The sequence below is a fragment of the Diaphorina citri genome, unplaced genomic scaffold, assembly GCF_000475195.1.
Source record: "Diaphorina citri unplaced genomic scaffold, Diaci psyllid genome assembly version 1.1 scaffold1855, whole genome shotgun sequence".
NCBI classification, from domain to species: domain Eukaryota; kingdom Metazoa; phylum Arthropoda; class Insecta; order Hemiptera; family Psyllidae; genus Diaphorina; species Diaphorina citri.
This window is the reverse complement of record NW_007379281.1, coordinates 42,867-59,809: the sequence shown is the minus strand read 5'-3', so window position 1 is coordinate 59,809 and position 16,943 is coordinate 42,867. Positions and strand designations below refer to the sequence as shown.

General features: G+C 36.1%; 5 long non-coding RNA genes across 5 annotated transcripts; 1 reads left to right on the top strand and 4 right to left on the bottom strand.

Moving 5' to 3' along the window:
* Positions 1–486: 486 nt before the first annotated feature.
* Positions 487–1,424, bottom strand: LOC113470825. The gene is made up of 2 exons (XR_003393741.1): positions 850–1,424; positions 487–538 (listed from the first exon to the last, which is right to left on the bottom strand). It is a non-coding gene; the product is annotated as an uncharacterized LOC113470825 (long non-coding RNA).
* A 1,455-nt stretch (positions 1,425–2,879) lies between these two features.
* LOC113470826 lies at positions 2,880–3,338 on the bottom strand. The gene is made up of 2 exons (XR_003393742.1): positions 3,161–3,338; positions 2,880–3,061 (listed from the first exon to the last, which is right to left on the bottom strand). It is a non-coding gene; the product is annotated as an uncharacterized LOC113470826 (long non-coding RNA).
* A 5,148-nt stretch (positions 3,339–8,486) lies between these two features.
* Positions 8,487–9,385, bottom strand: LOC113470824. The gene is made up of 2 exons (XR_003393740.1): positions 9,272–9,385; positions 8,487–9,105 (listed from the first exon to the last, which is right to left on the bottom strand). It is a non-coding gene; the product is annotated as an uncharacterized LOC113470824 (long non-coding RNA).
* A 3,326-nt stretch (positions 9,386–12,711) lies between these two features.
* On the bottom strand, positions 12,712–16,943 carry LOC113470823. Its single transcript, XR_003393739.1, has 2 exons — positions 16,547–16,943; positions 12,712–13,027 (listed from the first exon to the last, which is right to left on the bottom strand). It is a non-coding gene; the product is annotated as an uncharacterized LOC113470823 (long non-coding RNA).
* Positions 14,098–14,941, top strand: LOC113470822. The gene is made up of 2 exons (XR_003393738.1): positions 14,098–14,134; positions 14,346–14,941. It is a non-coding gene; the product is annotated as an uncharacterized LOC113470822 (long non-coding RNA).

Sequence of the window (16,943 nt, the reverse complement as noted above, 5' to 3'; positions counted from 1 at the left end):
TCGTGGTCAGATGAAGAGGTGAAGGGCTTTTCATAAATTGGGCAAATAGTACCTACGTAGGTACATACAAGAACAGGTATATGCTACTGTAGGTACGAATATTTCTCCATACCTAATATACGCCACAGTAGGTACATACAGGTACACCTATAAATTAATAACCATCATAGGGAAAGGCCATTGGACGAGTCATATACCTAGCAGTGACAGTATAAATCGTATAATGTAAAATATACCTATGTATCTCTGCTTTCAGGTATATGCTACTGTAGGTACGAATATTTCTCCATACCTAATATACGCCACAGTAGGTACATACAGGTACACCTATAAATTAATAAGCATCATAGGGAAAGGCCATTGGACGAGTCATATACCTAGCAGTGACAGTATAAATCGTATAATGTAAAATATTTACGTTCTAACCTTTTGTTTTATTATCTTGAGTAGGTATCTGAGGCTTTTGTATACTTAGGTTACCATAGATTTTCGTTATCTTTTTATTGAGATTTGAATTTATTTGACCTCCGTAGGTAACCTCTAAGGTTTGGATCAAGAATGCATTGAAAACAATCGATCAAACAATATTTTGTGTGATGGTTGCAAAGCAAGTACCTACATACGTGTCTTATTTTGACCAGGTTTTGCAACTGCATCAGTGCATTTCATCAAATACTTCTTTGTCTACAAAACAAGGAATTTATTATAATACCTAGATTACCTAGTTGGTATAGGTATAGGTAATTATGTACCTACTTATATTGACGTACCATAATATTACGCGTAGGTAGTAGGTACTCGTATACCTCTTTTTCCATACATGTTTCCCCACTTTTATGACTATACAACCTTTAAGGTTTGGATCAAGAATGCATTGAAAACAATCGATCAAACAATATTTTGTGTGGTTGCAAAGCAAGTACCTACGTGTCTTAATTTGACCAGGTTTTGCAACTGCATCAGTGCATTTCATCAAATACTTCTTTGTCTATAAAACAACGAATTTATTATAATACCTAGATTACCTAGTTGGTATAGGTATAGGTAATTATGTACCTACTTATATTGATGTACCGTAATATTACGCGTAGGTAGTAGGTACTCGTATACCTCTTTTTCCATACATGTTTCCCCACTTTTATGACTATACAAAAGGCCTAGCTTCAGCTTTGACCTTCAGGCTGGGCTGGACAATGTATAATGTTATTGTATTACAATGTTTTATTGTTTTATTATTGCTTTTGTTATTCCTGTTGGGTCTGTCATTGTTGCTACGGACGTATTATTATGACATTACAAAAGCAGAGATACATTGGTATATTTTACATTATACGATTTATACTGTCACTGCTAGGTACATGACTCGTCCAATAGCCTTTCCCTATGATGCTTATTAATTTATAGGTGTAGGTACCTGTATGTACCTACTGCACATATATTTTACATTATACGATTTATACTGTCACTGCTAGGTATATGACTCGTCCAATGGCCTTTCCCTATGATGCTTATTAATTTAAAGGTGTAGGTACCTGTATGTACCTACTGTGGCGTATATTAGGTATGGAGAAATATTCGTACCTACAGTAGCATATACCTGGTAGGTATAGAATGGAAAAATTTCGAGATTAGAACCAAACTATAAAATTGCATTAGGTACCTAAGTACCTACTATGCAGATGAGTAGCAATTATTTTATTATTGAACTTTATTTCTCATATAATATGGTACATGGTAAGTTTCAATTATGGGCTATTAATAGCAAACATAATTGTTGTTCATGATGTTGTTGCTTTGATGTGAAGTTAATGTGAGAGGAATCTTCTTAGCAGGCGACAGTTCTCAAGTAGGACAGATTTTTGAATTTTGTGGACGAGATATTGTGGCAGGTCAATCTTTTTTGCGTGGGTGTAGAAGCTATTATTATTATTATTATTATTATTATTATTTTGCTGGGTATTACTTTTTGGATCATTAGATTTCCGTATTGGTAATTTTCATCATTTTGAACTAGAATGCATTCTGGTTAGCGTTAATGAAGAAAAAGTGTACTAAAACCATTTCAAGAATAAAAATAATCAACTAATTTGCGAAACTAATCCACTAATCAATGGCGTTTCTAGGTTTCTACTGATCTCCTTTCAGAATCCACATCCCTCCAACTCGATCAATCCGTTGACATAAATCACAAATACAGTGCATGTACTCAAATTAAAGCTGTAACATGTCTGTTGTACTCATCCATAGAGGGTTTTGGAAGTTTCATACAAGTTTCATCAGTAAGGTTACATGCACCTGCGAGATGGGGAAAACTTTCACACTGTGCTAGAAACAAGCACTATGTTACTGGGAGCTGAACTACGTCAAAATTTCAAAAGTGAATACATTACCAACTATGGCTGCGTTTCTTCTATATGAAGAGCACAAAACATATTAAAATGATGTACTCAAATTAAAGCTGTAACATGTCTGTTGTACTCATCCATAGAGGGTTTTGGAAGTTTCATACAAGTTTCATCAGTAAGGTTATACATGCACCTGCGAGATGGGAAAACTTTCACACTGTGCTAGAAACAAGCACTATGTTATTGGGCGCTGAACTACGTCAAAATTTCAAAAGTGAATACATTACCAACTGTGGCTGCGTTTCTCCTATATGAAGAGCACAAAACATATTAAAATAGTTAGTAGTTGGTTATCTTGTGTTGTGTCTGTCAAATTAGGAAGTGTCAGATTAGGAATGGACTTAACATAACCTAAAGCTTGTCAATTATTAGAGACGGTAAGACAACTTGACATTTTCATTTAAAGAGGTGGTTTACCTATTAATATTATCAATACAGTGTGAAAGAAGCAGATAGAAAAAACAGAGATTAAGTTTGCTAGAAGAAGGGGAGAGTAGTGATTGGACAATAGGAGGCAGGAGAGAAGAGCAATGGTGGAGGGGGGAAGGCTGTATTATAAAGAAGGCAACTAGGACAAAAAAGCATACACGGGTAATAGAATTACTTCCATGTCACTGAAGTCATGCTACGGCGACAGCACAAATGAAGACATGCACCTCACGTACGTAGCATGTCTTCGGTACCAGCATCCCCTTTGTGGCATGCTATGAAACAGAACACCAGACGGGCCAGACAGCACAAATGAAGACATGCACCTCACGTACGTAGCATGTCTTCGGTACCAGCATCCCCTTTGTGGCGTGCTATGAAACAGAACACCGGACGGGCCAAGGTATTACTCGGAGTTTAATGAGATGATACTATACATATTATGGTCATATGCGGAGGGTTAATGCGGAATAAAAGGTAAGTAATAGGATAAAAAGACTATTTCGCGCATACAGCACAAATGAAGACATGCACCTCACGTACGTAGCATGTCTTCGGTACCAGCATCCCCTTTGTGGCGTGCTATGAAACAGAACACCAGACGGGCCAGGGTATTACTCGGAGTTTAATGAGATGATACTATATTACATATTATGGTCCTATGCGGAGGGTTAATGCGGAATAAAAGGTAAGTAATAGGATCAAAAGACTATTTCGCGCACTCATCTGTATTGTTTAATTAAGTTTTGAACCTTTTTTAAAAAATAATTGGGTCGTCGCGTCCGTATAATATTCTTCTAAATTCTTGGAGCGGAACTCTTACCCTCCCTGTAAGTAATTTTGAAATCTCTTCTATCCTGAATTGTGTTGCACTTACTTTCCCTATCCCTATTTTCATCCAGAAATCTTCTGAACTTTGTGGGGAAAATGTCCATAGTATTTTATTTAAATTTGAGTACAGCACGTACCTTCGGCCTTGAGCTTCAAACAAAAGTAAGAGAAGCATCTCCACTAATTTATCTTGCGTAGCACATTGCATACTCACTTAATTACCAGGCATTCATACAAATTATGGAACTGGTTGACCAGCCAAAAAGGCAAGGTGATCCAAGGCAAGGAGGCAATCTCATTTTTTGAAGATTTTTCTAGATAACTGAAAAACATCTAATAAAATCCCTCAAATTGAAACTGAGATTTTGTTCATGAAACGCGTTTTCCAGTATGGCAAACGTTATTTGTTATGTTTGTGACGTTTGTATACGAGTATTATTCTGTCTATTTTATGTTTTTTGAAGGTTTAAAATTTTAAACAGAAAAGTTATGAGTATTCTGTCTCCGTCTGCCTCGATGAGGACTCAAACCCTGTACTTGGACCAATATTCATTGAAGATTACTTAGGAATAGTACTTTGTAAAGAAGTGCCACTGACGGACAGAACTAATGAGAACTTGAAGTAAATAATGAAGATAGACACAACAGAAAGGGGATGATAAAAGAAAGAAATGATAATGGCAAACTCTGAAGAAGTAAAAGAGAGAAAGAGAATATGAAAGCAAAAGAAAGTTGACTGGAGGCTATTTCGTATTATTACAAAGACGCTTTAGTGAGGAGGAGAGAAAGAGAGGGAGGGGGGGAGAGAGGGAGTAGGGAGAGTCCTCTACTTCAAGCCCTAACAACGAAGCAGGAAAACATAAAAGTAAATAATAGTGAAAAGTAAAATTTAACATTGATACCTACGTAAGAATACAACATACCAACAATTCCTACAAAGCTACATAAGGACATACCTAACCTATTTCCAACAAAATCAGATGTCATTTGAAGCCCTTATTTAGTTTAAAAATAAACATTGATTTTCGTACAACCTTTTAACCCAAATATGTCCCTGCATCGAGTACGAGAATTTACAGGAACATACAACTTTCTAAACCAAATACATACCTATTTAGAGAAACCAATGACCGAGATGCACATAACAAACTTGCAAGCCGTCATTTAGTTTAAAAATAAACATTGATTTTCGTACAACCTTTTAACCCAAATATGTCCCTGCATCGAGTACGAGAATTTACAGAAACATACAACTTTCTAACCCAAATACATATTTAGAGAAACCAATGACCGAGATTCCACATAACAATAACAACGAAGCAGGAAAACATAAAAGTAATAATAGTGAAAAGTAAAATTTAACATTGATATAAACCTACGTAAGAATACAACATACCAACAATTCCTACAAAGCTACATAAGGACATATCTAACCTATTTCCAACGAAATCAGATGTCATTTGAAGCCGTCATTTAGTTTAAAAATAAACATTGATTTTCGTACAACCTTTTAACCCAAATATGTCCCTGCATGGAGTACGAGAATTTACAGAAACATACAACTTTCTAACCCAAATACATATTTAGAGAAACCAATGACCGAGATTCCACATACCAAACTTGCGATGCTTACAAACAGTGCTTCCCTTTTTGTACATTGTAGTTTCACCTCCATTTTACACAAACTTGCGATGCTTACAAACAGTGCTTCCCTTTTGTACATTGTAGTTTCACCTCCATTTTACGCAAAAGGACTTTTTTCACCGTGAATCCCATCATGTGATGAGAAAATCACCTCCATTATGGGTCGGGGATACAACGAGAACCGACGGAGTACGCCGAACCAACTTTAGTTATAATCCGACCACCGACTAAGTAAGACCCCCCAGTATTTCTATTTCACAAACCAAGTTTCACCTCAGTGCCAGACCCATTTGCTCCAAAGAAAAGTCACCAAAATAAGGGCATCCTTTACAGTCCTGTGCCCTCCCTAGAGTTACCGTTACACTGAGTTTGTCCTGAATGCACCCAAAACAAGAGAATGTCGGGAATTTTGCTTAATAGCCTATCTAGGTATTTAATTTGAAGAGGGATTTTTAAAATACCGCTTTGAATTTAATTGTTCTAAGGTGTTTTTTTAGATAAAATACCAGAAACAATGACTATGTCGTAGTCCTTATCTAATATAATAATGAATTTTTTCTTACAGCTTCCTATCAAGAAAGAAAAAAGACGGGATCTCTTTTCTATCCTGTTAAATAAAACCCGTAGGTATAATATAGCCTGGGACCTGGAAGCAATTTCTTTTGTACTATCCTTCCTACTTCCCTTTTCTGCGTGAATTTTTCTTCATTAATTTACAACACTCATCTGTATTGTTTAATTAAGTTTTGAACCTTTTTTAAAAAATAATTGGGTCGTCGCGTCCGTATAATATTCTTCTAAATTCTTGGAGCGGAACTCTTACCCTCCCTGTAAGTAATTTTGAAATCTCTTCTATCCTGAATTGTGTTGCACTTACTTTCCTTATCCCTATTTTCATCCAGAAATCTTCTGAACTTTGGGGGAAAATGTCCATAGTATTTTGTTTAAATTTGAGTACAGCACGTACCTTCGGCCTTGAGCCGAGCTTTTGGTGCTCCTCAAAATTAAAAGAAATCCCTCAAATTGAAACTGAGATTTTGTTCATGAAACGCGTTTTCCAGTTTTCCAGTATGGCAAACGTTATTTGTTATGTTTGTGACGTTTGTATACGAGTATTATTCTGTCTATTTTATCTTTTTTAAGGGTTTAAAATTTTAAACAGAAAAGTTACGATAATCCCTCAAATTGAAACTGAGATTTTGTTCATGAAACGCGTTTTCCAGTATGGCAAACGTTATTTGTTATGTTTGTGACGTTTGTATTGTATACGAGTATTATTCTGTCTATTTTATGTTTTTTGAAGGTTTAAAATTTTAAACAGAAAAGTTACGAGTATTCTGTCTCCGTCTGCCTCGATGAGGGCTCAAACCCTGTACTTGGACCAATATTCATTGAAGATTACTTAGGAATAGTACTTTGTAAAGAAGTGCCACTGACGGACAGAACTAATGAGAACTTGAAGTAAATAATGAAGATTGATACAACAGAAAGGGGACGAGAAAAGAAAGAAATGATAATGGCAAACTCTGAAGAAGTAAAAGAGAGAAAGAGAATATGAAAGCAAAAGCAAGTTGACTGGAGGCTATTTCGTATTATTACAAAGACGCTTTAGTGAGGAGGAGAGAAAGAGAGAGAGGGGGGGAGAGAGGGAGTAGGGAGAGTCCTCTACTTCAAGCCCTAACAACGAAGCAGGAAAACATAAAAGTAATAATAGTGAAAAGTAAAATTTAACATTGATATAAACCTACGTAAGAATACAACATACCTACAATTCCTACAAAGCTACATAAGGACATACCTAACCTATTTCCAACGAAATCAGATGTCATTTGAAGCCCTCATTTAGTTTAAAAATAAACATTGATTTTCGTACAACCTTTTAACCCAAATATGTCCCTGCATCGAGTACGAGAATTTACAGGAACATACAACTTTCTAAACCAAATACATACCTATTTAGAGAAACCAATGACCGAGATGCACATAACAAACTTGCAATGCTTACAAACAGTGCTTCCCTTTTGTACATTGTAGTTTCACCTCCATTTTACGCAAAAGGACTTTTTTCACCGTGAACCCCATCATGTGATGAGAAAATCACCTCCATTATGGGTCGGGGAAATCTGCTGTATCAGGATTTTCCCTCGAAACGGTCTGAGCTCTGATTGGTGCTTACCTGGCGAAAGCTTTTGTACCTTTTGTATACCTACCACCATCATAGTCCTATAGGTACGCAGGGAAGAAAAAATACAAAGTACATAAAAACTCGATCATATTATACTCATTCTCACACAATCAGCATTCCGAAGAGATACAAGAGAAGTAGGTAGGGGAAGGAGGAGAAGGAGAAGGAGGAGGAGAAGGAGAAGGAGAGAAAGGAGTGGTAATGTCGGTATTTCAGAGTAAGTAAACATTGAAATTGGGTATTTGATATTGATGATGGGGGAAAAAAAGGAACGTATTAGAACCTAGGTATTAAAAAAAGGAGTTCAATATTGTCGAGGTTTTCCTCTTTTCTTTGTGTACATACACGTGTTCTGTGTCATTTCTGTATTGAACATTTTGTACCTTATGTGTGTTAATTGCTTTGAAAGGGTTGAATGGTTGACTCCTATACTCAATTTTGGAAATTTTAGTCCCTATTAATGTCGTTTTTGATTTCCGATTGTCAATTTGGCGTATTCATTGTCTCGGTATATTCTGTTTTAATTTCACTTACATTGTGGTCTTTCTTTTCGGTATTTCGGTTTTATGGAGCCTATGGAATACCCAGTATACGTTTCCAGAACTTCTTTGTACGAAGAGCGAGAAGTTATTCATACCTATAACACTATAATATGCTTTTCATAAGAACTGCAAGATGTTGCCGTATTTATGTACAAACGTTTTATGTACCTACCTAATGGCGCGACATATTATTTTTCCTGTGAAGTAGCTACCTAACCTCCTTTGAACAAAATAATCTTCACGTTATGTACAGAGGTATAGTCGTATAGTTTATCCCGGAAACCCAGCCGTAGCTAAGCACTGAACGAATTTCTCACTTCTTAGAAGGCAATGTTTTCTCCGAGGCCCAAGCTGGTAGTCGGCTTTCTGTTAATCTGCAAAATTGGAACCTCATCTCATATTATACTCATTCTCACACAATCAGCATTCCGAAGAGATACAAGAGAAGTAGGTAGGGGAAGGAGGAGAAGGAGAAGGAGGAGGAGAAGGAGAAGGAGAGAAAGGAGTGGTAATGTCGGTATTTCAGAGTAAGTAAACATTGAAATTGGGTATTTGATATTGATGATGGGGGAAAAAAAGGAACGTATTAGAACCTAGGTATTAAAAAAAGGAGTTCAATATTGTCGAGGTTTTCCTCTTTTCTTTGTGTACATACACGTGTTCTGTATCATTTCTGTATTGAACATTTTGTACCTTATGTGTGTTAATTGCTTTGAAAGGGTTGAATGGTTGACTCCTATACTCAATTTTGGAAATTTTAGTCCCTATTAATGTCGTTTTTGATTTCCGATTGTCAATTTGGCGTATTCATTGTCTCGGTATATTCTGTTTTAATTTCACTTACATTGTGGTCTTTCTTTTCGGTATTTCGGTTTTATGGAGCCTATGGAATACCCAGTATACGTTTCCAGAACTTCTTTGTACGAAGAGCGAGAAGTTATTCATACCTATAACACTATAATATGCTTTTCATAAGAACTGCAAGATGTTGCCGTATTTATGTACAAACGTTTTATGTACCTACCTAATGGCGCGACATATTATTTTTCCTGTGAAGTAGCTACCTAACCTCCTTTGAACAAAATAATCTTCACGTTATGTACAGAGGTACCTATAGTTCAGGCTTGTCCAACCCGCGGCCCGCGAAGGCCCGCCTAAAAAAATGAACGAAAATGAGAAACAACAGTAAATACCTATTATACTAAATTATTTTTCCTGTGAAGTAGCTACCTAACCTCCTTTGAACAAAATAATCTTCACGTTATGTACAGAGGTATAGTCGTATAGTTTATCCCTGAAATCCAGCCATAGCTAAGCACTGAACGAATTTCTCACTTCTTAGAAGTCAATGGTTTCTCCGCGACCCAAGTTGGTAGTCGGCTTTCTGTTCATCTGCAAAATTGGAACCTCATCTATTGAATGGTCATACAAAATACTTCGAGGTCATGGTTATGTATAGGGTTAAGTGTGGGCATGCCTGTCCCGGTGCAGCAAACTAAAGAGATAGGAGCCCTTCATATCTCATAGCCCCTCTATACATAATAATCACGACCTTAAAAGTTTGAATAAATCTTTCATATCAATCCGGTAAAAAAAAGGTCAAATTCTCATACAGTAAAAACCCTTCTAAACTTTTGAAACAGGCTGTATACTTCGAGGTCATGGTTATGTATAGGGTTAAGTGTGGGCATGCCTGTCCCGGTGCAGCAAACTAAAGAGATAGGAGCCCTTCATATATCATAGCCCCTCTATACATAATAATTACGACCTTAAAAGTCTGAATAAATCTTTCATATCAATCGGGTAAAAAAAAGGTCAAATTCTCATACAGTAAAAACCCTTCTAAACTTTTGAAACAGGCTGCACAAAATACTTCGAGGTCATGGTTATGTATAGGGTTAAGTGTGGGCATGCCTGTCCCGGTGCAGCAAACTAAAGAGATAGGAGCCCTTTATATCTCATAGCCCCTCTATACATAATAATCACGACCTTAAAAGTCTGTTCATATCAATCGGGTAAAAAAAAAAAAGGTCAAATTCTCATACAGTAAAAACCCTTCTAAACTTTTGAAACAGGCTGCGCTATTTGCATTGATTACAGAACAAGGGTGTAGGTATAGGTACATAATCACACATACTATGTAAATTATGTATGTTACTTACATAATATGTGAATTAGCTGTAAGATTGTTAGTATTATTTTCTTTTAACTTCTTGTTCCTTTTACAAATATTGTATAATTATGTGTTTGTTGTACGAAAATTTTCTCAACGTACCTATTCCATATTTTATTTTGATAGGTAGGTATAGGTACTTTTTTTATTTGTTTAATTTTATTCAGGACCCTCAGTAATTTTATTTGTTTATTTATTTATTTTTCTTCACGATTTATGTAGGTATTTCTTTATGCTTAGTACCAACCTAATTTCTTCAAATATCCACATACTATGTAAATTATGTATGTTACTTACATAATATGTGAATTAGCTGTAAGATTGTTAGTATTATTTTCTTTTAACTTCTTGTTTCTTTTACAAATATTGTATTATTATGTGTTTGTTGTACGAAAATTTTCTCAACGTATTCCATATTTTATTTTGATAGGTAGGTATAGGTACTTTTTTTATTTGTTTAATTTTATTCAGGACCCTCAGTAATTTTATTTATTTATTTTTCTTCACGATTTATGTAGGTATTTCTTTATGCTTAGTACCAACCTAATTTCTTCAAATATTCCCTCAGTAATTTTATTTGTTTATTTATTTATTTTTCTTCACGATTTATGTAGGTATTTCTTTATGCTTAGTACCAACCTAATTTCTTTAAAAAAAATTCTCTTTTATCTCTGTTACAGAATAGATATCAAAAACCATGGATTGTCATCTGGGATCAAATCGTAAGTGTCTAAATCTAATTATAAATTACTAGCTTCTTTTGAGGTGTAAGTTTCACACATGTGTAATTAATGGTAAATAATTCAGAGGTGAGTCCTACCTCCCAAATACGAGTATGATGAACTTTAAGTTGTTCAAACAAAAGTAAGAGAAGCATCTCCACTAATTTATCTTGCGTAGCACATTGCATACTCACTTAATTACCAGGCATTCATACAAATTGTGGAACTGGTTGACCAGCCAAAAAGGCAAGATGATCCAAGGCAAGGAGGCAATCTCATTTTTTGAAGATTTTTCTAGATAACTGAAAAACATCAAATAAATGAGAAAAAAAACTCTCTAACACCTCACTTTTTAATTAATTCCTAATGGTTAGGTGACAAAGAGTTAATCTATTTAGGAAGGAGTGAGAGAGGGAGCAAGAGAGAGCGAGAGAGGGAGGGAGATAGAGAGAGAGCACTGTTATAATTATTTGTAAAACCTCTCAGTTAGTAGGTACAAAGGATTTTTTCCTCTTTAAAAAAATGTAATTAATATTCATGTTAATTAAATGTGGTGAAAAAGGTAAAGAAAGAGAGAGGAAATTGTGTTGTTCTTTCTTTCCCCCCTTTTTTTACTTCCACATTTTGTTCTCTACTAGGTATTGTTATTAAATAGAAAAAAAATTAAATAGAATACATAAATAGAATAGAATTCTTTACCTTGTTTATTCTATTCGACCTCAAAAGTTCCTTTTAAGCTTTTATATAAGTATGCAGCTTTGTCACCTAACTTTTAGGTAGGTATAGCTGCAGAATGGTGTCCTTAACACGACCTTGTTAAATGTATTGTCCAACTTTATATAGCTACCTATATTGTAATGTATTTCAGAATTCAAAAAAATAAAATCAATGGTCAAAAGGAAATTTGGTTAATATATGTATCCAGCAGAACATCCCTGCAGAGTTGCAGTAGCTTACAGCAGTAGCAAATCCTGCAGGATATCATTATAATTACACTACGTATACATACATGTATGTTAATTAAATAATTAATTCATGATATGATGGGTAATAATAATATTATTATGATTTTCTGTATATCTTTCTTTCCCCCCTTTTTTTACTTCCACATTTTGTTCTCTACTAGGTATTGTTATTAAATAGAAAAAAAAATTAAATAGAATACATAAATAGAAAAGAATTCTTTACCTTGCTTATTCTATTCGACCTCAAAAGTCCCTTTTAAGCTTTTAAGTATGCAGCTTTGTCACCTAACTTTTAGGTAGGTATAGCTGCAGAAAGGTGTCCTTAACACGGCCTTGGTAAATCTATTGTCCAACTGTATATAGCTACCTATATTGTAATGTATTTCAGAATTCAAAAATAAAATCAATGGTCAAAAGGAAATTTGGTTAATACCTATATCCAGCAGAACATCCCTGCAGAGTTGCAATAGCTTACAGCAGTAGCAAATCCTGTAGGATATCATTATAATTACACTACGTATAGGTACATACATGTATGTTAATTAAATAATTAATTCATGATATGATGGGTAATAATAATATTATTATTATGATTTTCTGTATGAAATTATAAATCAAATCACAAGTATTGCCGGTTATACACATTGTCGAAGAACATGCGCAAATATTTTTGAGGTAGAAATGGACAAGGGCAACTTTTCTAGGGCAGGAGAAAATACAGAGTTTTTGCAACCAAAATTACGTCCCGTTAACTGAACTTTTTAAATCAATATGTCGCCATGGTTTGTGCTTCCATTTAATAATAAAATTATTAATCCCCCTCGAGCTCTAGAAGGAACTTTAATTCAATATTTTGATTATTACTTATAATAATTTCAAGAGCGGGTTAGCCGTGTATAAGCAGTCCGTATTGGCACACCGAATGTCCCCCAACCGTATCTAAAATTATTAGATATTATCCATCGAAATTTATTATAGGTACCTAGTGTCCCTAAAATGAATAGCGAAAACATCCAAATACAAATAGCCTGAAGCCCCAATGTTGGTTATTTGGTTATCTATCCTGTCTTTCCTTCTCTCTTCGCTTACGGGACGATAAGACTTTAGCAGTCACAGTTCTCTCTGTCAAACCTCTTTAAAAAAAATCCCAATCGGACGTCACTCAATTTTCATCAGAGACGGAAAGGCGCCGACGAGTGTCTCTCTATTCGGACGGACTTTTACTAAACTGAATACATTAACTTTATTAAATTTATATATAAAAAAAAAACAACCCTCATGCATACCTCGGTCTCCCTTCCCTCTCGTCCAACCTTTTTCCAGAATGTCCTCACAAGAGTCTCGTAAAAACACACTCTCCTGATGGGGCGAGCAGTGATGCTAGTAAAAAAAATCCCTCTTCACTTGAAACCGGGGAAAATTGGACTCAGCAGAATTTGTCGCCTTCTTTTGATACTCTTCTGGTATACGTACATTTATACGTAGACTTGAGTATGTAGGTACCTCGTATGTAGGGACTCGTGCCTCGTATTATGAATGGAGCAAAACAAAGCTGCTGGGGCTCTCTAAAAAATATCCAGGATTTCTAGAGTGGTGAACATACATAGATACCTATAGATATTCTTCTCAAAGACAGTGTTCTTTCACTTCTGGAAAGCTCATTATAATAATTTCAATTTCATGCTATCCTAAAAGAGCCATCTCACCCGGTAAAATATATCATAATACAAAGCATAATAATTATGTATATTACATTTTTAAAAAGAGAGGAGAAAAAAAATAGACAGGAAAAAACTGCAAAGGCTTAATACTTTAGAAAACAATGTTATGGGAGAGAGAGAGAGAGAGAGAGAGAGAGAGAAAAAGGCAGGAAAAACCTACATGCTCCCAGCATCACGAAATAGAAATTCTCTTCCACTCAACCTCCCCTACACAGCCCTCGTAATATGTAATTATGGCGAAGCAGAAGTATGCTCTTGTGCTATATCCTAATTGAAAATTAGCACACTCTCGTGGAAAAGCATACGCCATGTTATGTTCTCTTTAGCAGGTCTCTTCAGTTCAGTTAAATTCAGCCTCAGGTTAGCTTGGATAGCCGAGGTTTTACTTGTGGGTATGATGATGGTGGAAAGCCTCAGATTAGGCTGGATAGCCGAGGTTTTACTTGTGGGTATGATGGAAAAGCAATTAGCACACTCTCGTGGAAAAGCATACGCCATGTTATGTTCTCTTTAGCAGGTCTCTTCAGTTCAGTTAAATTCGCAGAAGTATGCTCTTGTGCTATATCCTAATTGAAAATTAGCACACTCTCGTGGAAAAGCATACGCCATGTTATGTTCTCTTTAGCAGTTCTCTTCAGTTCAGTTAAATTCAGCCTCAGTTTAGGCTCGGTTTTACTTGTGGGTATGATGATGGTGAAAAACCTAATTTTAGGTTGGATAGCTAGCAGCTCTCTTCAGTTCAGTTAAATTCAGCCTCAGTTTAGGCTCGGTTTTACTTGTGGGTATGATGATGGTGGAAAGCCTGAGTTTAGGTTGGATAGCCGAGGTTTTGCTTGTGGGTATAATGGTAGTTAAGGAAAGTGTTTGGGATAAAAGAGGCCGCGGCCGCGTGGACAGGAAAACATAATCTGATGGGATTGACCTGTTAGAAAGAAAAATCGGCCGTCTACTAAAACAATACCTACATTATATCCATACCTTACCTATAGGTATACTTGATAAAGCAATAGATACGTTATTATTTTCAACTTCGAAATGGGGAAGTAGATCCCTATAGGGTTGAATAGTAGAGATTACCCTAGGCCCTAGGCAATCATCTCGCTCTTTGTAATTTCTTATATTCGTGATCATTGAATTATAACTACATATACCTATTACATTGAATTAAGGTCTTTTCTGACGAAATTCCTGTGTGCGGAGTCCAGTGTGTAAGACTATTGCATCCCGAATTAAATACATATTATATTCTTTACCACGCCGAACAATTGGTCAAAATGAAATAAAAGTCACAATATAAATAGATATTAGGAACCTATTGTTTGGTCCCATTCTGTTTACATTACTCATAAACTTCCCTCCGAACCCTCTCAAGTGAGGGACTTTTTATTATACCGAAACTCAGCACTTTTTTCCCTCTCCTTCACTTTGAGTCCCTTTCGGTCTGGAACAGAAAGGATAAGGACATGGAAAAAGGACGCCCATTCTGTTTACATTACTCATAAACTTCCCTCCGAACCCTCTCAAGTGAGGGACTTTTTATTATACCGAAACTCAGCACTTTTTTCTCTCTCCTTCACTTTGAGTCCCTTTCGGTCTGGAACAGAAAGGATAAGGACATGGAAAAAGGACAAAAATAAAGGATAAGCTTGGACCAGTTTTCTCAACACTTAAGTTGAGCTTTTTCAGAGACACTTGAGTGGCCCGTTTTTCGGATAGTTTGGAATAATATTTTGGTGCAAAAATATTGCCAGCACTTGTGACGCGACATAGTGTGCAGGATTTTGTCTTCAAGTCCTCTCCAATGCAACCCATCAATATGTCGCCATGGTTTGTGCTTCCATTTAATAATAAAATTATTAATCCCCCCTTGAGCTCTAGAAGGAACTTTAATTCAATATTTTGATTATTACTTCTAATAATTTCAAGAGCGGGTTAGCCGTGTTTAAGCAGTCCGTATTGGCATACCGAATGTCCCCCAACCGTATCTAAAATTATTAGATATTATCCATCGAAATTTATTATACCTAGTGTGCCTAAAATGAATAGCGAAAACATCCAAATACAAATAAATAGCCTGAAGCCCCAATGTTGGTTACTAGGTTATTACATGGTTCAAGAGGCTAGGCGAAAGGCAGTCAATGTGGACTTGCCCTTGACGAGGTTTGTTTTCGGAACGGCTGTCTTTTCTTTTATAGTCTTTCCTTCTCTCTTCGCTTACGGGACGATAAGACTTTAGCAGTCACAGTTCTCTCTCTGTCAAACCTCTTAAAAAAATCCCAATCGGACGTCACTCAATTTTCATCAGAGACGGAAAGGCGCCGACGAGTGGCTCTCTATTCGGACGGACTTTTACTAAACTGAATACATTAACTTTATTAAATTTATATATATAAAAAAAAAAACAACCCTCATGCATACCTCGGTCTCCCTTCCCTCTTGTCCAACCTTTTTCCAGAATGTCCTCACAAGAGTCTCGTAAAAACACACTCTCCTGATGGGGCGAGCAGTGATGCTAGTAAAAAAATCCCTCTTCACTTGAAACCGGGGAAAATTGGACTCAGCAGAATTTGTCGCCTTCTTTTGATACTCTTCTGCTTGGGAAATGCACTGTTCAGAGTAGATTCATATGGGGAATCGGGGTATGGATGGGATATATTTTTTTATTTTATTTTATTCTGCTTAATGCTGTCCAAATATGCCGAGATAAATATATTTTAGGTAGTTTCCATGTCAGTATGGTTACCCCCTAACCGTATAGATTCAGTTTCCTTCCTATTCATCAGCTCCGTGTATGGCCTAAGGATGGAGTAGTTCGGTACATACCTACCTACACGTACATTTATACGTAGACTTGAGTATGTAGGTACCTCGTAAAGTATGTAGGGACTCGTGCCTCGTATTATGAATAACACAGTTCTCTCTGTCAAACCTCTTTAAAAAAAATCCCAATCGGACGTCACTCAATTTTCATCAGAGACGGAAAGGCGCCGACGAGTGTCTCTCTATTCGGACGGACTTTTACTAAACTGAATACATTAACTTTATTAAATTTATATAAAAAAAAACAACCCTCATGCATACCTCGGTCTCCCTTCCCTCTCGTCCAACCTTTTTCCAGAATGTCCTCACAAGAGTCTCGTAAAAACACACTCTCCTGATGGGGCGAGCAGTGATGCTAGTAAAAAAAATCCCTCTTCACTTGAAACCGGGGAAAATTGGACTCAGCAGAATTTGTCGCCTTCTTTTGATACTCTTCTGGTATACGTACATTTATACGTAGACTTGAGTATGTAGGTTATGAATGGAGCAAAACAAAGCTGCTGGGG